At 43.0% G+C, this 23751-nt stretch overlaps 1 long non-coding RNA gene across 1 annotated transcript; it reads right to left on the bottom strand.

Moving 5' to 3' along the window:
• Nucleotides 1-1628: 1628 nt before the first annotated feature.
• LOC145525825 (uncharacterized) lies at nucleotides 1629-21975 on the bottom strand. The gene is made up of 4 exons (XR_014068432.1): nucleotides 21858-21975; nucleotides 21014-21164; nucleotides 4343-4391; nucleotides 1629-2651 (listed from the first exon to the last, which is right to left on the bottom strand). It is a non-coding gene; the product is annotated as an uncharacterized LOC145525825 (long non-coding RNA).
• Between the last annotated feature and the right edge of the window lie 1776 nt (nucleotides 21976-23751).

Below are 23751 nucleotides of genomic sequence, written 5' to 3'. Positions count from 1 at the left end.
GCGGCAGAGCACAGTGAGCCCGGCCGGTCACGGGAAATCCAGCCGCTGCCCAGAAGTGGAACGCAGAGATGCTCAGTCTTGTCCTGCTATCTGCGGCCCCATGGACTGTAGCCCACCAGGCTCCTCTGTCCATGGAATTTTCCAGGCAAAAATCCTGGAGTGAGTTGCCATTTCTTATTCCAGGGGGAATCTTCTGGACCCAGGGATAGAACCCGTGTCTCATGTGGTCTCCTGCATTGCAGGCGGATCCTTTACCCTAAGGATTCTTTACGTCGGAGAAGCCCAGATGTGGGGAAAATCCAAATGAGAAAGCCTAGTGGGCAGGCCGAGCACATTAACCGCCCAGCCGTCACCACCCTCACCACTGATCCCACAGCTTCTTCTGAAGGGGAAGGGAGGCAGGGGCCTAAAGGAAGGTTATGGACCAGCACTGTCCAATAGAAACACAATATGCGAGTTTTCCAGTAGCCACTTTACACAAGAAAAAAAGGAACAGGTGACGTTAATTTTAACATTTTAAAATTTACCCTCATGTATCCAAAATGTTATCATTTAACGTGATTAATATAAAAATTATAGCGATATCTTACTTTACATTTTTTTTGCTATACAGCAGAAACTAACACAGCACTGTAAAGCAATAATTTAAAAAATTTTTTTGGTATTAAGTTTTGAAATTTGGTGTGTATTTTCTAAGCACTTCTCCTTTTGGACTAGCCACATTTCGAGGGTTCAATAGCCACTCATGACTATTGATATTTAATTTCTCCCACATAAGTACTTCATGCAGGATGAGGGCCTTCTGAGGATTCCAGTAGTGTTCCAGGGTAAAGATCAGACCAAGGACCCCTCCTGGTCCAGTCTACAGCCTTGACCTACAGCCCCCACCCCCTCCCCTCAAAACACCTCCCATACAGGTTTCTGCCTGGTGCTCTTTCCTCTGTAAAGCCCTTTCCCCTAGCCCAGCCCCACTCGTTAGCCTGTGTTCCCAGAAGTGTTTGGATCATACCTCTAGTCACCTGTCACGTGACATCACGAGTTATGCTGGAATCTAGTTCCTCATACCAGGGCACCAGCCTCCTGCCTGGTGACAAGGTCCAGGCCCAGGGTAGGGAGCTGGACAAGTTTGATCTCTGGCCCTGCTGCCTACCTAGTGGGTGGTGTGCTTGTGCTTAGTCCCTCAGTCGTGTCCGACTCTTTGTGACCCCATGGACTGTAGCCCACCACACTCCCCTGTCCATGAGGATTCTCCAGGCAGGAATACTGGAGTGGGTTGCCATGCCCTCAGTACCTTAAACAAAAATCTTAAGTTCACTTGCTTCAGAGGTGTCATGAGTGCTTTTATCAAAAAGGGTTCCTGATATATAGTGGGATGTTTTCTAAATGCGGGTTTCTTATCAAAGACGATGACTGTGCTATATGTTTCTCTGAATTAAAACACAAGTTAGTTTCCTTACAACCATAAAATGGCATAACAGTAAATTGATATGGAAGGCAACTTGGTTACAACCTGAAACTCATCAAATACACTGCCCTTTGACCTAGCAATTCCACTTCTAAGGAATTATATACCAGGTTGGTGCGAAAGTAATTGTGGTTTCAGGTAGTGAATTTTAAATCATTACAACTAGATTCAAGCACATCTTTATTAATCAAAATAAGAACCATTACAATCAACACATTTTTGCCGATGAGAAATGTTTGTTTATTCCTGTAGGTTAAAAATCCACGCTTTGGGATTCAATAAACTCTTGGAAAGAATTTTCTGCCTCCTCCTGGTTGTGAAAGGCTTTTCCCTGCAAAAAGTTGTCGAGATGCCTGAAGTGCTAGTCAGTTGGTGAGAGGTCAGGTGAATATGGTGGATGAGGCAAAACTTCGTAGCCCAATTCGTTCAACTTTTGAGGCATTGGTTGTGTAACGTACAGTCGGGTGTTGTCCTGGAGAAAAATTGGCCCCTTGCTATTGACCAGTGCTGGCTAGAGGCATTGCAGTTTTCAGTGCATCTCATTGATAAGCTGAGCATACATTTCAGATGTAATGGTTTTGCTGGGATTCAGAAAGCTATAGTGGATCAGACTGGCAGCAGACCACGAAACAGTGACCATGACTCTTTTTGGTGCAAGTTTGGCTTTGGGAAGTGCTTTGGAGCTTCTTCTCGGTCCAACCACTGAGCTGGTCATCGCTGATTGTGGTATAAAATCCACTTTTTGTCCCATGTCACAACTCGATCAAGATATGGTTCATTGTTGCTACAAAGAATAAGATAAGATGGCTTTCAAAATGATGGTTTTTTTGATTTGCAATCAGCTCATGAGGCACTCACTTATCAAGCTTTTTCACCTTTCCAATTTGCTTCAAATGCTGAATTACCATAGAATGATTGATGTTGAGTTCTTTGGTAACTTCTTGTGTAGTTGTAAGAGAATCAGCTTCGATGATTGCTTTCGACTGGTCATTGTCAATTTCTGATGGCCAGCCACTGCACTTCTCATCTTCAAGGCTCTCAACTCCTTCGCAAAATTTCTTGAGCCATCACTGCACTGTAGGTTTGTTAGCAGTTACTGGGCCAAATGTGTTGCTGATGTTGCGAGTTGTAACTCAAATAAGAAAATAGCTCAAATTTGCTTTTTGTATAACATCATTTCCATAGTCTAAAATAAATATAAAATAAACAGCAAGTAATAAATCTTTAGCAAAAAACAAAAACCGAGAAATGCACATTAAAATGATGTATAACATAACCACATTTATTTAAGAATGTATTCCAATATCAAATGGAAAATTTCAACAATGCATAAGCAGCAATTACATTTGCACCAACCTACAAATTCAGCAGATCAATTTCTCCCATATGTGAGAAATTATGTATGCACAAGAAAGTCATTGTAGGAAAAGATTGGGAGCTACCTGTCAAATACTAGTGAGCTGTTTAAACAAATTGTAATATATCCATCAGAGAGGATATAATGCAGTCATGAACAAGAATGACATGGCTCTATGTACAGTTGGAGGAACCACTTTCCAAAAAAAGAGAGAGAGAGAAGTGCAGAAGAACACGAAAAATGTTCAGAAGTGCAGAATTCAAAAACTAAAAGGAAAGGTTGTATGTGTGAGTGCTTATATGTGAAATGAATATCTCTGGGAGGAATGCAAGAAAATAAGGCTGCAGAGCTGGGCTTCAGACCCAATGGGAATGAGGCTGGCTTTCACTGACTACTCCTTTTTGAATGCTATATGATGTGCATGTATATCAATTAAAATTTTCACTAAAAATAAAAGCTAACACCTGAAGATATTCAATCTTGGTATTAATATTTCTCTAAAAATGATATACAAATGGAAAATAGATCAATGAAAAGATGTTCAACATCACTAATCATCCAGGGAAATGCAAATCAAAACCACAATGAGATATCACCTCACACCTGTCAAAATGGCTATCACCAAAAAGACAATAAATAATGAGTGTTAGAGAGGATGTGGAAAAAGGGAACTTTTGTGCAAAGCTGGTGGGAATGTAAATTGGTACAGTCATTCTGGAAAACAGTATGGAGGTTCCTCAAATACTTAAAAATAGAACTACCATATGATTCAGCAATCCACTTTTGGGGATAAATCTGAAGGAAATGAAAACACTCTCTCAAAGAAGTATCTGTAAGCCCATGTTCATTGCAGCCTTATTAACAACAGCTAAGACAAGGAAATAACCTAAGTGTCTATCGATGGATGAATAGATAAAGAAGATATGCATTTATGTGTACATGTATTTCAGTCATAAAAAGAAGGAACTTCTGCCATTTGTGACAAAATAAATGAACTTTGTGTGCATTATGCTAACTGAAATAAGCCAAACAGAGAAAGACCAATACTGTGTGATCTTACTTATGTGTGTGTGTGTTTAGTTGCTCAGTCATGTTGGACTCTTTGCTACCCCATAGACTGTAGCCCACCAGGCTCCTCTGTCCATGGGGATTCTCCAGGCAAGAATACTGGAGTGAGTTCCCATGCCCTTCCCCAGGGGGATCTTACTTATATGTGAAATTTAAAAAACAAAAACAAAAGTCCAAACTCACAGAAAGGTGGTTGCCAGAAGCTAGGGGGAGGGGGAAATCAAGGAGAGGTTGGTCAGAGGGTACAAACTTCTGGTCAGAAGATAAAGAATGCTGGGGATGTAATGTACAGCATGATAACTATAGTTAACAATTCTGTATCACATACTTGAAAGTTGCTAAGACAGTAAGTCCTAGAAGTTTACACACACACACAAGGTAACTGTGTGACTGATCTTACTCTGGTAATCATTTTGCAATATATACAGTTGCCACATCATCATGGTAAATACCTTACACGGTGTCATTTTCAGCTGTATCTCAGTAAAACTGGAAAAAACCCTTAAAAAAGGGAAATGCAAATTAAAACAAGGCAATGATACTTTTCACCCATCTTATTGGCAAGCATTTTCAAGTCTGGTCTCAAGTGCTGGCTCATGCCAGTCCTCTGCCTGTTGGTGGCAGAGTAAAATGATACAGCCAACTTTAAAACAGCTTGGCCATATCTATCATTTGCCCTATGTGGGTACCATCCTATTTTCCAGGGTCAGTTCAAAGCCAAAGGTGGAGCTGTGTCTCTACCCGAGGTCAACATCAGCCCCAGGCAAAAGTTACCTCTGCAGGGTGTTGGGGCCAGACTGCTGATCAGAGGAGTCTGGCCTCAATGTACTATTTCCAATTTCTTTTCAATCCAAAGAGAATGTATTCATACCTTACTTGTATAATTACATAAAAGGTTTAAAAGTTAAAAATGTTTGGGGAATTCCCTGGTGGTTCAGAGGTTAGGACTCTGTGCTTTTACTGCTGAGGACACGGATTCAGTCCCTGGTTGGGGAATTAAGATTCTGCAAGCTGCGTGGCACAGACAAAAAAAAATTAAAAATATTTTACAAACATGGTTCTCAGGAAATGAGGGGGAAAAGAGAAAAGAAACAGAGAGGAAGAGACAGCTCTGTTGCTTAAGGTAAACCACCTGAACATGTTAGACATTTTCCCTCAATTGTGTGTTTTTTTCTCCATAGTTCACCCCTGATCTATGTTGAGAAGTTACGCAATTTTGTATTCTATTTTTCCCATAACTTTGTAACTTGGCATTGGTTAACGTCTGTGGCAGGTACGTGAATCCCCTTCCACATCACTTAATGGTCTGAGGGAAGGAAGGCAAGTGGGCAGGGGTGGGGGTGGGGTGGGGAGTTCTGTGTGCTCTGGGACCCGGAGGCCAGTTTCTCAGCCTCAACACTGTTGACATTTTGGTCTGGATAATTTTTGGTTGTGGGGAGCTATCCTGTGCACTATGGAATATTGAGCAGCACCCCACAACACCCCCACGCCTCTGCAGTTGTGACAACCCTCAACGTCTCCTGACATGGCCAAATGTCACCTGGGGGTAGGGTTGTCAGATTTAACTAATAAAAATAGAGGACTGCCAGTTAAGTTTGAATTTGCATTTCAGATAAACAACAAATATTTTTTTTAGTATAAGAGTGTCTTAGAGGACATAATGAATAGGGACACACTTATATTGAAAAATTATTGTCTATCCGAACCCAGATTTACCCAGGCAGCATATATTTTATCTGGCAACCTAGGTGTGGGGTGAAGGGATGGTTCTCTGTTGAGCCCCTGCCACAGAGTGTCAGACATAAAGGAGCAGGCAGAGGAAGTCCTTGCCCCATGGGGCTTAAAATCTCATCTCAGATCTCACAGCTGGATGCAGTGCTCACAGGTACCACTAAGGTGCCTCGGGTGCTGGATGTGCCCTTCAGCTGGATGCTTCTCCTTCCTCCTCTGACTCAAACCGCTCCCGTAAGGGTCACCACGGCCTATTCACTCTGTCCCCCAAAAAGCAGAAGTCACTGAGACCCAGAAAACAACACTGAACCTCCAGTGGGCAGGTGTCAAGGGCCTCTTGGGGTTCAAAACTGCTGAGGAGGCACAGCTGGGGTCTGGGGTCACTTTGAGGGCAGGTTCACAGGGCCTCCTCCACTCTGGGTTTGGAGACCCTGGGGGTGGTCCCCCCTGAGCCTGGCAGGGGTCACTGAGAGCGGGAGCAGATCAGAACCTGGAAGCAGTGGATAAGACTGTCCTGTTAGTTGATCAAGTTCATTTATTGAGCGTTCACTTGTGGCAGGAGCCACACTAGGTGCCGGGTAAGTGTCAGCCATCAGGCTGAACTGGTCTCTGTCCAGGTGGGACCCAGTGCAGATATGGATGGTGCAGGCGGGGGGTGTAGTCAGTGCTGTCAGGAGAGGGCACCCAGAGGACCAGCCTAACGGTCTGGGAGGGTGTCGGGTGATCAGCGGGTGGTGAATCCAGGTCTGGACATAGGCAGAGTCCAAGATGCTGGAGACATTTGGGGTAGAAGTTCAAGAAGCAGAAGAGTCATGGGTCTGGGCTGGGGTGAGAAATGCAAGCAGAAGTGGGGTGTGGTGTGGCAAGAGTCGTAAGAGAGAGAGTAGGGTGAGGACAGAGCCTGAGAGAATCTGCGTTTAGGGGGAGCGAGGGAGGCTTAGGAAAAATGGTCAGAGAGGTAGGTAGGAGTTGACATTGTCCGGAGGGCCAGGGGAGAAGAGTGTTCCCAAGAAGGAGTGGTCAGTACCCAGCAATACAGCCGAGGGGGCCAGTGAGCTGGAGACAAAGATGGGGGGCATTGAGGACACTTGCCAGCACAGTTATGGGCATCATAGTTTATGAAGAACATTCACCAGCAGACAAGATCCATAGAGTCAGCATGAGAAAGGAGTCTTCCAGCTCGAGAGTCCCCCACAGACACAGTCCCTCATACTCAGAGCACCTGGGGTGGCAATGCTGGTTCACCCTCTGCCCCTGGATCACTCTGTTCCAACCCAGCTGGGCTCCTTGCTGTTCCTTGAATGCCAAGCAGGTTCAGCCTCAGGGTCTTTGCATCTGCTGTTGCCTCTGCCTGGAACACTTTCTCAATACATCCTCACCTCCTTTAAGTTGTTACTCCAATGTTATCTTCTCTGTTAAGCCTTCCCTGACAATCAATTAAAATAGCCACAGCCCTTCCAGCATTATCTAGTCCCTTCCCTGCCTAATTTTTCTCCATAACACATCTGTCATCATCTCATAAAACCTATATTGAATTTCTAAAATATTTTGATTTGAATGGATAATATGTTCACATGGTTCAAGATTCAGAATTGTGTCCAGTCTTTTGCTATTACAAAATATCAGTGCAATGAATAAACTTGTGCCTGCATCATTTCATTGTCTAGATGAAGCTCTTGGCTAAAGTCTCAAAAGTGGGATTGCTGGATCAAGGGGTAAATGCATTTATATCTCACATTTTTTTTTATTGCTCTCATGTCTAGAATAAGCTCCATGACAGGGCAGATATTTTTAAACTTTTGTTCACTGCTATATCCTCAGTGCTTGAAACAAAGCTTGACACCTAGTAGGTGCCCAGTAAATACATTTTGAGCAAATGAATGAACCCATTTCCGGAAGCCTGAAGATTCACTCCTGACGGCCATTCTAGAGTAGGCTTCTTCCCCGAACTCAGGGTCGGAGATTCGTGGAGACCCTTGGACACAGCACATTGTCCCTGCCAGTCCCACACCCCCTCCAGAAAGTGAAAGTCTTTCCCTCAGCAAATACGGAGAGATGCTATACTAAGGTTGGTTGTTCTCTCCTCTGCTTCCTCTGCTTTACCAAGGAAAGCTTTTAAAAGTATATCTACTAAGTAGCATGCATCATTTCACCTCTAAATTCCCTTTCCTGACTACAGTTTTCTTTTCTTTTTCTTTTTTTTTTTGGCACTGCATGGCTTGTGTGATCTTAGTTCTCTGACCATAGATCAAACCTGGCAGTGGAAACACGGCATCCTAACCACCGGACCTCCAGGGAATTTCCAGTTTTCTTTTCTAATAATATACACAGTTAGTTTCCAATAATATACACAAATACTTGAAGAGTTATCAAGTGGCAGACAGAGTCGGCTAATTTTCAAAAGTGAAATTCATTCATGGAGTGAGGATGTATTTTTAAAAATTATTTATTTTTGGTTGCACTGGGTCTTTGTTTCTGCACTCGGGCTTCCTCCAGTTGTGGCAGGTGGGAGCTACTCTCTAGTTGTGGTGCACAGGCTTCTCATTGAGGTGACTTCTCTTGTTGTGGAGCATGGACTCTAGGTGCACAGGTTTCAGAAGCTGCGGCACCCAGGATTAGTTGCTCTGAGGCACGTGGAATCTTCCTGGATGAGGGATCAAACCCCTGTACCCTACACTGGCAAAGGGAAGTCACTCAGTCATGTCTGACTCTTTGCGACCCTGTGGACTGTAGCCCACCAGGCTCCTCTGTCCATGGGATTTTCCAGGCAAGAGTACTGGAGTGGGTTGCCATTGCCTTCTCCAGGGGATCTTCCCGACCCAGGGATCGAATCCGGGTCTCCCGCAGTGTAGACAGACGCTTTACCGTCTGAGCCACCAGGGAGGTCCTCCTACCTTGGGCAGGCAAATTCCAGTTCACGGTACCACCAGGGAAGTCCGTGAGTATGTCTTTTGTGCCTGGCTCTGTGCCGGCCATGAGAATTGATGATGAGAACATGGTGAAAATTGTGGCTGCTGGCAGGTCTCATCATTCGTAGGGAGAGAGCGCTCAGCAAGTTTCCTTGCAGGCAGGGACTCAGATTCTGTCATGTTCAAGAGAACCACTATCCCTGCCCCTGCCCCCAAATTTGCAGGTTATATTTGAGCTCCCAGGCCTCTATGGCAACGGTGAAGAGGTTGACTTGAAAAATTCCCTGATTTCCCTCATCTGTTAAAAGGACTGCTTTTGTTAGTTGGTTTCACATTTCTAGGTGTGTCTTTTGATATTAGTCTAAGCTAACTGTTTAACTGCAGGAAACTTGGCCATTCTGATTCCCTCTGGGCCTCTTGGGGAAGCCCCAGGTCCCACGAGGACTTCTCCTATTGGCTTCCAGTTTCCATGGGAGTGGGAAGGAAGACGGGGTTAAAATATGAAGCCAGACTGACCTGGGTTCACACTCTGGCCTGACAACTTAGTAACCATGAGGTCTTGGGCAACTAAGCTCAATGCACCTCCATCTCATGCCCCAGCCCTGCCTGTTCTTCCAGCCCCTCCTATGCCCAACCACCTCAATAAAGAGGAGGGAAGGGGTAAACTCCAGAACCCATGACCCAGGGTTGAGCCAGAGACAGAAGATTCCATAATGGCAATCTGTGTGCTCCAGGACAGACCCCGCCTTCATCTTCATGGTTAAGTGGGCTGTTTGTAACAAAATCTGGGCTCCAAGGCAGCAGCTCCAAATACCTTTTGTCTTTGAACCTGAACTTTCTGGATTTTCTTAGGAGTTCACTTATAAATTAGAGCATTGTTGGGATATCTTTAAGCACATCTGGCACTCGAATATTCACAGCATGTGTAACCAGGGGAGTTCCTAACAAACTTTGGTAAACAGAAAAGTCCAGAAGATTTCTAGGCTAGACACCTGCCTCAGTGTTTATGCTGGAATGGGGGAGCTCAGATATCTATAGGGACGGGACCACCGAGCAAGATTCTTTTGACTCTAAAGAAACTGATGATTTGAGAGAGCTTGAAGTAACCTGAACTTGAAGACTGCCCAGTGACTGTTTCATGAGATAATAGTGATTAAAACAAGAAATTTGGCCTTAAAGCGGGAATAAAACAATCCCTGCGCATTTGAGATGGTGACTGGATCACTAGAGAACCAAGTGCCACTTCAAGTCCCTGAATTGTTGCTGTTCTAAGTGGAGGGTCCCCTGGAGCCTGGGAGAGATTCAGGAGACACAGAAACTAAATGCAACAAGTAGTCTGGATGTTGATTCAAACAAGACAACTGTAAAAAGAAAAGTTATGAGACATTAGGGCTTCCCAGCTGGTGCTAGTGGTAAAGAACTTGCCCGCCCAATGCAGGAGCTGCAGGAGACACAGGTTCAATCCCTGGGTTGGGAAGATCCCCTGGAGGAGGACATGGCAACCCACTCCAGTATTCTTTTCTGGAGAATCCCATGGACAGAGGAGCCTGGTGGGACTCAGGGTCCCAAAGAGTCAGACACGACTCAAGTGACTTAGCGTGCACTTAGTATGAGACATTCAGGGAAATTTGAAAACTGACTGAATATTTGAGATGAAGCAGATCTTGATCATTGTTGACATTGAGTGATGGGTACATGTTCCTTTTTGCTATTTTTTCCTTGCTTTTTCATATATTAGGATTATTAATAAAGGTAAAATAAGGCCTCCAAGTAGACTATTTCATATCTTAAGTTCAAATACTTCCCTTTCCTTATACATCATCAATTGCTTAAAATCATGCTACGTTTTTGTTTACTTCACATTTGAATCACAATTTTCTGGTACAGTTTTATGTTTTTCCTGGAGTTTCTTGGCACCTTTCCTGTTCTTTTAGGAGAGAAGAGACATGTGCCTTCTTCGTCGTGTGACTCAGAGCTTGTAACTTCTTAATAGTACTATCTGTTGACAGGAATTCACTTCATTCCTGAAGACCTTTAGAAGACATTATCTGAACCTTCTGTTTTCCTGTTCTAATTTTAAGCAAGTACTTCTAGGTAAACAGTTATCATTCTGGGATTTCTTTTCAATGTGTGTCTGGATTAGTTTTGTTGTCTCTTGGATACTGAGTGTGTTAGGTCAGGCTCCCCAAAAGCAGAGCCTGAGACAAGGATTCTGGTGAAATTGAGACCATTCTCTTAGTTAACCATCTCCAGCACAGAGGAGGGGAAGAGAGCTTAGCAGAGAAGTGTTCTTGGCTGGAGATGCTGGAGTTCATTCTCCCTTGAGACAAGGAGGCCTTTGTGTAGCAACTCACAGCAGAGGCAATAGGTGTACCAGGCCAGTGGAGGGGATTTGAGAGGACCATCCACCACTCCAGTGGTTCTCAATGTTGAGCAGGGGCCAGAATCCCCCAGAAGGACTTGTTAAACACAGAACACTGGGACCTGCCCCCAGAGTTTCTGATTCAATAGGTCAGGGGAGGGTCCTGAGAATTTGCATATCTGACATATTGCCAGAAGCTGCTTCTGGAACTATACTTTGAGAATCAAAGCAGTAAATCGTATCTTCCTTTGCCATTTTTCTGGACTACAAACTCAAGTAATTTGTTTCAGCATGAATGCATGGGACGTGCAAGTCTATTTTGCCACTATGGTTGACTTAAAAAAAAAATTATTTAATTTGGTTGCACTGGGTTTTCATTGCTGTACAAGCTTTTCTCTAGTTGTAGGGAGCAGGGGCTACTCTCTAGTTGGTGGTGCTCAGGCTTCTCTTGTCGCGTTGGTGGCTTCTCTTGTTGCGGAGCACAGGCTCTAGGGCACATGGGCTGCAGTAGTTGCGGTTCCTGAGCTCTGGAGCACAGGCTTAGCTTCTCCTCAGCATATGGGATCTTCCTGGACCAGGGATCAAACTTGTGTCTCCTGCTTTGGCAGGTGGATTCTTTACCACTGAGCCACCAAGGAAGCCCTCTCCGACTGTCTTTTAATTAAGCTAGTTCAAACACATTTCCCTCAGAACTTTACAGGTCACTTCATAGTTTCTAGCTTCAGAGAAGCCCAATACCAGCGTGATCTCTATTTCCATACATAAAACCTGCTTGTTTGTTTTTATGTTTCAGAAGGTATTAGGCTTTCTGAAAACTTATGAGCCCATAGCTGTGTGTGTTTTTTTCCCTTTGATTCTGCTCAGCATTCGAGTTTTTCTTTTTTTGGCTGTACAGCATGACTTATAGGATCTTAGTTCCCTGACCAGGGATTGAACCCAGGCCCTGTCAGTGAAAGCACCTAACCAGAGTCTTAACCACTGGACTACCAGGGAATTCCCATCAACGGGCACTTTTAATCTAAAGATGGTTTAGGTTTTTTTGTTTTTGTCACTCTGAGAATTTCCCTTCTATTATTTTTCTGATTGTTTTCTTGCTTCTGTCTTTTCTTTTCTCTGTTTTTCCCATTAGAAAAATATCAGGCCTCTTGAAATGATCTATGATTCGATTTTCCGCCCTTATTTAAAAAAAATTCTTTTTTGTGTTTATATTCTTAGAGAATTCTGTGGCTTTTGCTTCTAGGCATTTTTAAAATAAACTTTTTACTTTGGAGTAATTTTAGATTCATACAGAAGTTGCAAAGATAATACGGAGAGTTCCCATTACCCTTCACCCAGTTTCCTCTAAAATTAGCATCTTGAAGCAACTAAGACACAACACAGTCAAATAAATAAACATTAAAAAATAAAATTAGCATCTTATATTACCATAGTAAATCAAAATAAACATATTAACATTCATTCATTACTATTACCTAAACTTCACGTTTTTTTAAAGAATATATCAAGATTAATATATTTTCATTAACTGAAACAAGATGCAATTCCAATTGCAAATCAAGTTTCTGAAGCCATAAATATGTCATTTGATTAATTTACATAGAAATAAAACTCTCAAATGATGATTAAAAACAAGGACATTCCAAGGTTTACAGGTGGTGGGAAAGCAGCATCTTTTGCCTTTGATACCTTTGATAGTCTAAGATACCATGGGCTTAACAGTTGGAAGAAACTTGAGAAAAAGACAAAATAGTCCTTAGTGAAAGCAAATAGAAATATAAAACCTATGGCCATGATATTATCCTCTGCTTTTAAATTTTTTCCTTCTGTTTTACTGAAATATAATTGACATGCAGCATTGCAAAAGTTTAAGATGTTCAGCATAATGATTTAACTTATGCACATCATAAAATGATTGCCACAATAAGTTTAGTGAACTTCTATCATCTCATACAGAAGCACGATTAAAGAAGTAGAAAATAATTTTTTCCTTGTGTTGAACACTCTTGGGATTTGCTCTCTTAACAACTTTCATATGAAACATACAGCAGTGTTAACTATATGTATTATGTTTTACATTATATCCGTAGTAATTATTTATAACTGGAAGTTTGTACCTTTTGATTACCTTCATCTAATTCTCCCTCCTCTAACCCTTCACCTCTGGTAACCACAAATCTGATCTCTTTTATTTATTTACTAATTTATGTATGGCTGTGCTGTGTCTTCTTTGCTATATGTGGGCTTTCTCTAGTTGCAGAGAGCAGGGGCTACTCTCCAGTTGCGGCACACAGACTTAATCCTGTGGCTTCACTTGTTGAAGCATGGGCTTGAGGGCGCACAGGCCTCAGTAGTTGCTGCACGTGGGCTCAGCAGTTGTGGTGCACCGGCTTAATTGCCCAGACCAGACCAGGGATCACATCTGTGTCCCTCGCACTGGCAGGTGGATTCTTAACCACCGTACCACAAGGGAAGTCTTGGTCTCTTTTTATATGTTTGTTTTTGAAGTATAACTGACCTACAACACTATGTTAGTTCTTGTTATGCAACATAGTGATTCAGTACTTCTATACGTTTTGAAATGTTCAACACAATAAGTCTAGTTACTGTCTGTTGTCATACAAAGATATTACATAATTCTTGACTTATTTATTTTGCAACTAGAAGTTTGTGGCCCTTAATCTCCCTCACCTGTTTCTCTTCTTCTACCACTCCCCTCGCTTCTGGCAACAATCCGTTTGTTCCCTGTATCTACAACTCTGTTTCTGTTTAGTTATGTTTGCTCATTTGCTTTGCTTTTTAGAGTCCACATATGAGTGAAATCATACAGTATTTGTCTTTGTCTGTCTGATTTATTTCACTTAGCATAATGCCCTCCAGGTCCATTCATGTCATCCCTGATGGCAAGATTTTACTCATTTTTATGGCTGAGTTTCCATTCTATGTGTGTGACATCTTCTTTATCCATTCATCTATCGATGGACACTTGGATTGCATCCATATCTCGGTTATTTTAAGTAAAGAGGCAATGAACACAAGGGTGTATATATTTTTTCAAATTACTATTTTCATTTTATTTGGATAAACACCCAGGAGTGGAATTGCTGGATCAAAGGGTAATTCTATTTTTAATTTTTGGGGGAATTGCCATACTGTTTTGCATAGTGGCTGCACCAGGTTACATTCCCACCAACATGCACAAACGAGTGCCTTTTCTCCACATCCTCGAAAAATTTGTTATTTGTTGTCTTTCTGATAATTGCCATTCTGATAGGTGTGAGATGATATTTCATTGTGGTTTTGATTTTGCATTTCCATGATTAGCGATGATCATCTTTTCACGTATCTGTTGGCCATCTGTATGTCTTCTTTGGAAAAACATCTGTTCAGATCCTCTGCTCATTTTCAGTTGAGTTGCTTTTTTTTTTGATTTGAGTTCTAGGCGTTTGTGTATTTTGGATATTAACACCTTATCGAATATACCATTTGCAAATGTATTCTCCCATCTGGCAATCTGTTCTTTTGTTTTGTTGATAGTTGCTTTCACTGTGCAAAAGCTTTTTAGTTCATGTAGTTCCATTTATTTACTTTTGTTCTTGTTTCTCCAAATCTTTGTTAGATCTTATTAGAATTTCAACAGCTTTTCCACTATCTTTTTTCTGTTCTAGGACTCAGTCCAACATACCACACTGTATTTAGTTATCCTGTCTCCTGAGTCTCAGCTGGGACACTTTCTCAGTCTTTCCTTGCTTTTCGTCTCTGTTCATTGGTTTTGTTGTTGTGTTACTTTGAAAGTATTAAAGAGTACTTGTCAGATATTTTGTAAAATGTCCCTCAATTTGGATTTTTTCCTCATGATTAGACTGGGATGAGTTGCCCCTCTCACTACATGCAATCGGTTGGTGATGGTACCCTTGACCACTTGATTAGTTTGTCAGACTTGTCCGGTGTGAACTTACTATTTTTTCCTTTTCCACGCTTTCTTCTTTGGCAATGAATCACTAAGTCCAGCACACATTCACAGGCAGAGAGCCAATTAAGCTCTGTCTGGAGGGGAGGGTCCACATACATTATTTCGAATTCTTCCATAAGGAAGATTTGTTCCTTCTCCCCACGTATTTATTTATTCAATCACTTATTTAGATCAGCGTGGGCTCTGTGTATTTATGTTATACTTTGGGTTACACTCTAGTACTCCACTATTTTGTTGCTCAAATTGTCTCAGCTCTGGCTATTGAGAGCGCTTTCAGGCTGGTTCCTCTGTCCCTTTAACACACCCCATCCTATTTATTTAAGCACTTCCTTACTTTCCAGCACTAGTTTCTAGATTTCTAAATCATATTTTTTATCTTGGCAATCATATATTTCATCTCCCAGAACTCTTTCCTGTTTTCTGATTCTTTTTACTAACAGCCTTTTCTTGTTTAATGGATCCAATATAATGTCAAATTAGAGTTTCTTTCTTTCATTCTTTTTTTTTGACCATGACACAGAGCTTGTGGGATCTTAGTTCCCTGACCAGACTAAACCCAGGCCCTTGGCAGTGAAAGTGCTGAATCTTAACCACTGGACTGCCAGAGAATTCCCTAGAATTTATTTCTAATCATAAGGTTGTAAATGCTGTTTATTGGATTTAAATGATCAGAATTACTCTCTAAGTAAAGCACAAAAGATTTAATTATGGTTATTTTAACTCTTGGGAATATAAAAGTAATAATATAGCTATAGTCAGAATCAGAAGCTGGGGGTTGAGGAGAGGTGGTGCAGAGTACAGGGGCTAATTTCTTCATTTTATATAGTAGAAATCACAGGATATAGCTAAAGTGGATGAAAGTGGAAATAAAGATTCATTGAGCTTGAAGCAGTAATGAACAGAATAAGCCAGCACTGTAACTAACACAACATGGAAGAAATCGGAAGATGAGCAGTAGTGTGAGTGAGCAAATATCTTCATTTTTTTTTTCATGAGGGGGTCAATGAATATTAATCCAGTTTATAAATCAAGAAATAGAAGTATATGCATATTAATTAGATTTGATGAATTCGATGATGGTAAAGCCACCACATCTCAAATCAAAAAAGCTTGCTGGTTTCCTTTATTTTTATTTTTTAGTTTTAGTTTTATTTTTTGGCCGCATGGCCATGGCAGTGAAAGCACAGAGTCCTAACCACTGGACCTGCCAGGGAATTCCCACTGGTTTCCTTTAAAGACGGGGCCTACAGCGGGGTGGGATGGGGTGGAGTAAGACTGAGTTTGTCCTTAGTAACATTCTGTATTAAAGCATTAAAAATATATGTTGACTTTATAAAACAATGCTTCATAAACATAATTTAAATGTATATAAATGTTGAACACTGATTCAAAAGCTGGGTCTTTGATGGAATGTGCAGGGTGGGAAGGGAAATGATGGGTCTGGATGAGGCTGGTCCTGTGCAAACTCATGGCTGCAGAACACAGCCCCACTTGGGTAGACATGTTCCCAGAGGCAGGGCCCCTCTCCTCTGCTCTTCTAGCATGTTCGTCCATCCAACAGCTTACCTAGCACTTGCTGAGCTTCAGGCTCCGCTTTGGAGCTGGGGACATGAAGCCATATTTGTTCTTGAAATGTAAATCGATCCTTACAGTAGACTGCTGACCCTAGAGGGGTACTCCCCACCACGGGAAAGGTATAGTCCATTTGACTTCCCTTGTCAGGATGAGGAAGGTTGAGGCAGGAATTCTGGGATGTATGGTGACCAACTCTTCTGGTTTGCCCACCAGTATCCTGGACTACGAAGACCCCAGTCATTAGGAAAAACCCTGATGCTGGGAAAGATTGAAGGCAGGAGGAGAAGGGGATGACAGAAAATGAGATGGTTGGATGGCATCACTGACTCAATGGATGTGAGTTTGAGCAAGCTCCAGGAGATGATGAAGGACAGGGAAGCCTGGCGTGCTGCAGTCCATGGGGTTGTAAAGAGTTGGACACGACTGAGCAATTGAACAACAACAAAACCCTGGACTATAAAGAAGGCAGAGTGCCAAAGAAGTGATGCTTTAAAACTGTGGTGCTGGAGAAGATTCTTGAGAGTCCATTGGAAAGCAAGGAGATCAAATCAGTCAATCTTGAAGGAAATCAACACTGAATACTCTTTGAAAGGACTGATGCTGAAGCTGAAGCTCCAATACTTTGGCCACCTAATGTGAACAGTTGACTCATTGGAAAAGACTCCGATGCTGGGAACGATTGAAGGCAGAAGGAGAAAAGGGCAACAGAGGATGAGATGGTTGGATGGCATCACTGATTCATTGGAGATGAACTCGGGCAAACTCTGGGAGATGGTGAAGGACAGCAGCAGCAGAGAAGTCTGGTGTGCTGCAGTCAATGGGGTCGCACGAGTTGGACATTGCTTGGCTACTGAACAACACAGCCTGGTTTTAATAGTGGTAAAGAACCCACTTGCCAATGCAGGAAACATAAGAGATGAGGGTTCAATCCCTGGGTCAGGAAGATCCCCTGAAGGAGGGCATGGTAACCCACTCCAGGGTTCTTGCCTGGAGAATCCCATGGACAGAGGAGTCTGGCGGGCAACAGTCCATGCGGTCGCAAAGAGTTGCACACGACTGAAGAAACCTAGCATACATGCAGGCACATCCTGGTTTTAAAACAGAAAGTCCTTTGTCTCAGGAAAATTCTCTGTCCTGGGCAAACCTAGGCATTTGGTCACCCTTTCTAATGGTGTGATTGTTAGCTCCACCTGTCACTTCTCCTGAGTCTGTGTTCTACTGGAGGAGACCAAGGATTCCAGGACTTGTGGGTGTCACCTCTAGAGCTGAGAGCATGATCTGCTTCCTGAACTTTGGAGGGTCTGCAGTAGTAGGGTAGGCAGGGTGGAGCTCCAGGAGCTGGTGATTCTGATTTCTGGATGGCTAAGGTGAAGAAAGACAATTCCATTCTCCAAGGAATGGAGCTAGGAGAGGTGGTGTGGGGTAGATTAAGGCACAGTAGTTTCTTTGCCTCCAAAACTGCATATCCGATAGAGTATAGTTTGACCTTGGTAGGAGACCAGATTGTTACTCCCATTTCATTCCTTAAAATGCACTTATTTAATAATTATTTATTGGGCATCTACTATACCAGCACATTCTGGCTGTTGTTACATCACACTCATTAACTCTGCCCTATTTAGACTCTGAAGACACATCAAGGGACCAAACAGATTCAGATAAAAATATGAAGTTTACAATCCATAAGGGGATGCTGACAATTGATTTGTGGTCTTATTTCTCTTCCCTTAATTTATTCGTCTGTCCTTGTACCAGGACGGTTACATCTTCATGATTATAGCTCAATATTAGGTTTTGAAGTCATGGGTGTGGGTCTCCAACTTTGTCTCTTTTTTCCCCCAAAATGGATTTAGTTTTTTCCATATAAATTCCTCACACAAAGGCCTACTAAAAAAAGAAAAGCTTATTGGGATTTCGATTTGGATTATATTGAATTATAGATTGATTTTTAGGAGGACAATAACAGCCTAGTAATGTCTTCTAAGCCATGAATTTGGTGTTTCTTTCTTTCTTTAGATCTCTTTTAATTTCTCTCAACAATGTTTTATGCTTTTCAGTGAAATGTAAAGATCTAGAATGTCTTCTGTTAAATTTATGCATAAGGATTTTATGTTTTTCTATATTCTTGTAAACAGAATTCTTAATTTCATTTTCAGTTCTTTCCTGCTAGTATATGGAAACACAACTGATTTTTAAATATAGGCTTCATTTATTAATTCTAGTAGTTGTTTGTACATTGCTTAGTATTTTTTATGCTAACAACCATATTATCTGCAAATATAGACAGCTCCACTTATTTCTTTCCAATCTTTGTGCCTTTTATTTCTTTTTATTCCTATTGCAATAAATAGGATCTCTTGTATCAAATTTAATAGAAGTGAGGACTGAAAGCCTTGTCTTATTCCTGATCTTACGAGGAAAGCATTCAGGAAGTATTACAACTTGAGTGTTATGTTAATTGTAAGCTCTCCAAAGTTTTTCTTTATTAAGTTGAGGAAGTTCCTTCTACTGTATTTCACAGTAAGGCAGATATTTGTATTTTCTTTGGTAGTCAGCTTCTAAACTCCTTACTCCTGTTTGGGGAATCCTCCCCTTTTTGGGTACTGGAGTAAGTGAAATCCTGCCTTGCAGTATGAAATCACAAAGGCCAACTACACAGTTTCTCAGTGTCCTTATAGCAAGGGTAGGATCACATGACTTAGGGCAAGGGCACATGACTAGGCTCAGCCAATCAGATGCATGGGGGACTTTGACTCAAAGAAGCAGAGCCAGCTAAGAATCCATTCTAGTTACAAAGGTGGCAGTGGCTATATCTTGTTTCTAAGGCAGCAAGAGGGCTAGATTTGGTTCTGGCAATAGTGGGGACACAAGTTGTGGAATCCATCGTTCAGCAGTAGTAGCTACATGACTGTCTTGCCAATAAGCTCTTTGTATAAGTAAGTCAATCAGAATTGGTTTCTATGATCATAAGTAAGAACCCTGAGAAATTCCATGGTGGTCCAGTGGTTGAAAATCTGTCTGCCAGTGAAGGGGACACAGGTTCTCTCTCTGTTCCAGGAAGACTCCGCATGCCAAGAGGGCAACTATGCTCGTGCACCATGACTACTGAGCCAGCGCCCTACAGCCCATGCTCTGAAACAAGAGAAGCCACTGCACTGAGAAGCCCTAGCACCACAACTAGAGAGCAGCCGCCACTTGCTGCAACTAGAGAAAGCCCGTGCACAGCAATGAACACCCAGAGCAGCCAAAAATAAAACATTTTTGAATTTAAAAAAAAAGGAGCTTTGAATTGTCCTCCATCATAATCTCACCACAAAGCAATCTTGTTGGACAATCCGCAGATCTTGTTAGACAAATGTAACACAGCCCCTGCTCTTTTACTAGGGAGCTGACCCATCTGTAAGCCTGCTTCCTCAGGATATGGCTCCCATCCTCCTTTGCAGCTCCTCCTCTCCCTTCTCTGTGTTTTGGCCACAGATCCATCTGAATCCTTCCAAAGTGTCATGCCCTTTCCTCCCTCCCTCCTGGCTTTGCAGCTGTTGAGTGTCCTCTCCCTGGAATGCAGTTATCATCCCTCCCTAAGTGGCTGACACTGCCTCCTAATTGATCTCCCCCTCCACATCCCCCTGGCCCATGTCCAATCCACATTTCATACAGCACCCAGAGCCATCTCCTCAAAACACATGTCTGAGCATGTCACTGCTTTGTTTAAAATCTTTCAAAGCTTCTTTATTGATCTTTGGATAAAGACCAAATTCCTTAACACAACCCTCCAGGATCAGCATGGTCTTGCTCCTGCCTACATCTCCAGCTTACTGAGAGACACTTAGGAGGTAGAAGTAGGGGACTAGCTTGACATGGATTGAGTAGGGGAAATAGAGGAGTCAAAGATGACATCCAGATTTCTGCTCAGTGCACAGGTAAGGAAGCTCCTTAGGTGAAAAGTTTATTCACCTTTAAGACCTCAAAGGTGTGTACCAGTCAGCCTCACATCCTTTGTTGAGGAGGGAGCTCAAAACTCATTCACCCACCCACCCACCCACTCACACTTCAGTCTGACATTCATCTACCTGACCAGCTAAGCAGATGTTTTAGGTGTGAGCTGCAGCTCTTTTATTTGTTACATCCTTGGCTTAGACGCTTTCCCTCCCAGAGCATTTGTTTTCTCATCTATAAACCAGGAATAGTACTTTTCTCTCTTCTCTTCCCTTCCCTTCTCTCCCTCCTTCCATCTCTAACTCCCTCTCTCCTTGATAAAAAAATTTTTGTGAGTAATAAATTTCAGGGATGTGACTGGCCTAAGTTGGGACATACCTGAAGATGACCTCCTCAGTTACAGAATCTATCTACCCTTTGAAAAAGCACTCTGGTTTTCAAGCAGAGGATATATTACAAATAAACTGAAAGAGGAAGGAAGGGGGCCTCCAGTCTTCTCAAGCATCAGTGCCCTTGGAGAAATGTATGGGGAGGTGGGCTGCATAGAGGGTGGAACAAGCAGACCCGCCTCAAATCTCAGTGCAATCCTGGACCATCCGCCGTCCACAGTCCAACCCTCAGAAGGTGCTGTTGACTGTACCTCCAAATATAGATGAACCCCTTTACTTCTCTTCATTTCTGCTGCGTCACCTTAGGCCAACCAGCAGTTCTCTCTGACCTGCTCCAATAATGGGATGCCCCGCCTCTGCTCCTGTCTTGCTCCAAAACATCTCCATCCAACAGCCAGTGACCTTTAAGAATGTAAATCAGGCACAGTTATTCATCTCCTAAGTCCTCCACTGGCTCCACAAACTCCTCAGCCCCAGCGACAAGCCCTGAACGATCCCCACCACTCTTCCCTGTTCACAGAAACCCAGGTACCCTGTCCTTGCTCCTGTGCTTCAGGAAAACCCAGCTTCTGTACTTGCTGCTCCCTCTGCCTGGGTGGCTCTTCTCCTGGCTCTCCCCATACAATACACATCGCTGAGTCCTCATCTACAGGTCTCCTTCCAGAGGTCCTCTCCTTGAAGAAGCTTTTTCTTAGGACAGTTGCCTCCATCACTCTTTGTTTTATCCTTTTATTTCCTTTATAACACCTATCACTGCCTGAAATTAGACTTTTTATATTTATAGAGGTTTCCTCCACATCACTACTTCTACATTTTTATTAATTTTAATTCTACTAGGAATAACTACACTATCTAAAGGTCTTGACAAGTAAACTCTTCTCTCAGTAGGAACCCTCACTGAAATGACAGCTTCATTTGTCTTACTGACCATGATTTGTAGGTTCCTAGAACCATGCATGGCACATTCGATAAACAGTTACTGAATCAGGGGTGAATCAAGGGCCAGATTCTGACTCTACCAATATTAGTTTCACTTTAGGGAGGGCTAGGAGAGGAGGAGGGCTTCCCAGGTAGCGCTAGTGGTTAAGAACTTGCCTGTCAATGCAGGAGACACAGGTTCAATCCGTGGTCTGGGAAGATCCCCTGGAGAAGGGCACAGCAGCCCACTCCAGTATTCTTGCTGGAGAATCCCACGGGCAGAGGAGCCTGGCGGCTACAGTTCACAGGGTCACAAAGAGTCAGACGCGACTGAAGTGACTTAAGACACACTCACACAGTGGGGAGGAGGAATTGGAGGCCAAGGTTCAGAGGAGGCAATGAATTTGGGCAAACTACTTCGTTTTTTCAAGTATCAGTTTGCTCATATAATTTTTTAAAAAAGGAAAAGAATGTCGATCTCATAGAATCATGAGCATCAAGTAGTGCCAGGTACCCATATACCCCCTCATGATGTTTATAGGTTAGTGGAGAGGGGGATGTACTTGAAACCCTGCAACGGTCAGTGTCCCTAGAACGTTAGAGCCATGTTTTCCATATTGAGCTGGGAAGAGCTCTGTGGGAGCAGGAGTTACCTGAAACCATCTGATACATCTTTCTAAACTGTTTTCCTTGGAAGTAATTTAGAACATTATCTTTTTAAATATATATATATATTTATTTTTGGCTGCACTTAGTCTTTATTGCTGGGCATGGGCTTTCTCTAGTTGCAGAGAGTAGGGGCTACTCTCTAGTTGTGGTGCACGGGCTTCCCGTTGCAATGGCTTCTCTTGCTGTGGAGCGTGGGCTCTAGGTACACAGGCTTCAGTAGTTGTGGGGCAAGGGCTTAGTCACCCTGTGGCGAGTGGGATCATCCCAGACCAGGCATCAAATCGGTGTCCCCTGCATTGCAAAGTGGATTCTTAAACACTGGACTACCAGAGAAGCCCCATATAACATTATGTTTTACAGTTAACTAAACACAAAGACTTATTGAGTCACACGCAGAATTTGGCTGAATTTTAAAATCCAGGTGCCTTAGGAATCATCATGAGGAGAGGCCCTGGAAATCATTTGGTAGGGCTGAACCCATGTTTTCTAGGTAGGGAAATGAATGCAGAGAATGGGCGGACCTGGCCCCTCCAAAGTGGTTAAAGTCCTCTCTGGCTCATTCAGTAAGCCTCCTGTCATCATGCTGGACTCTGGTGAGCTTCTCTCAAGTCCCCAACCTCAGCAGAAACAGCAGGTGGCTTCCTCTCCTTCCCCTGTGGGAGTGAGGGCGAAGCCCAGAGGCCAAGGCCAGGAGGAAGGTTCTGGGCCTTAATCCAACTCTCCCAGTTCCTAACATTGCCCAGACCCTGGACCACTCTGTCTGCCCATCAACAGGGCTCCTCCTCAACCATCTGCCCATCTGAACACAATTATAGTGATTATACTGGGATATCCTTTCCCAATTATGTATAAGCAGCATAGGTAACTGCTTCTGAGCATAATTACAGGAGATGTTTACAGACCCACAATCACATCAGAGTAAATGATAGCTTCCTTTCCTCCCATTAATATACCAATATTAGGGCTCTCACAGGGCCAATTAGGCAAATCCCAGCAGTGAGGGGGTGGAAAGACCTCACACACTCCCACCACCTGCAAAGGGGGAATGGATCTCAGACAAAGCTGGGTCCCAGGCAGGATTTTGCAGGACACCAGAGAAGCCTGCAAAAGGACATGCTAACATTCACTGGACACCTACTGTGCGTCAGGCACTCAGGGTAGGCCAGTGAACACCTAGGGACGATTCCGCAAGCTGGTGTTAATATCCCACTTCACATGTTTGTAGACTGGCTCTGAGAGGGCTGGGGTCCAGGGTCACCCACAATAGACCATGAAGCTAGGTAGGGACTCTTCCCTTATGCAACTCAGCCAGGTCAGACTCCCAGACCACAGCCGGCCAGCTTTAGGCCCCCTTCCTTATCTCCTCTTTTCACCATGCTTCCTCTTCCGGGGCAGTCACCAC

The sequence above is a fragment of the Giraffa tippelskirchi genome, chromosome 11 (assembly GCF_054371585.1).
Source record: "Giraffa tippelskirchi isolate mGirTip1 chromosome 11, T2T-mGirTip1v1.2.pri, whole genome shotgun sequence".
Lineage (NCBI taxonomy): Eukaryota > Metazoa > Chordata > Mammalia > Artiodactyla > Giraffidae > Giraffa > Giraffa tippelskirchi.
Note: the sequence above shows the minus strand (reverse complement) of the source record. Positions and strands in the feature narration are given on the sequence as shown.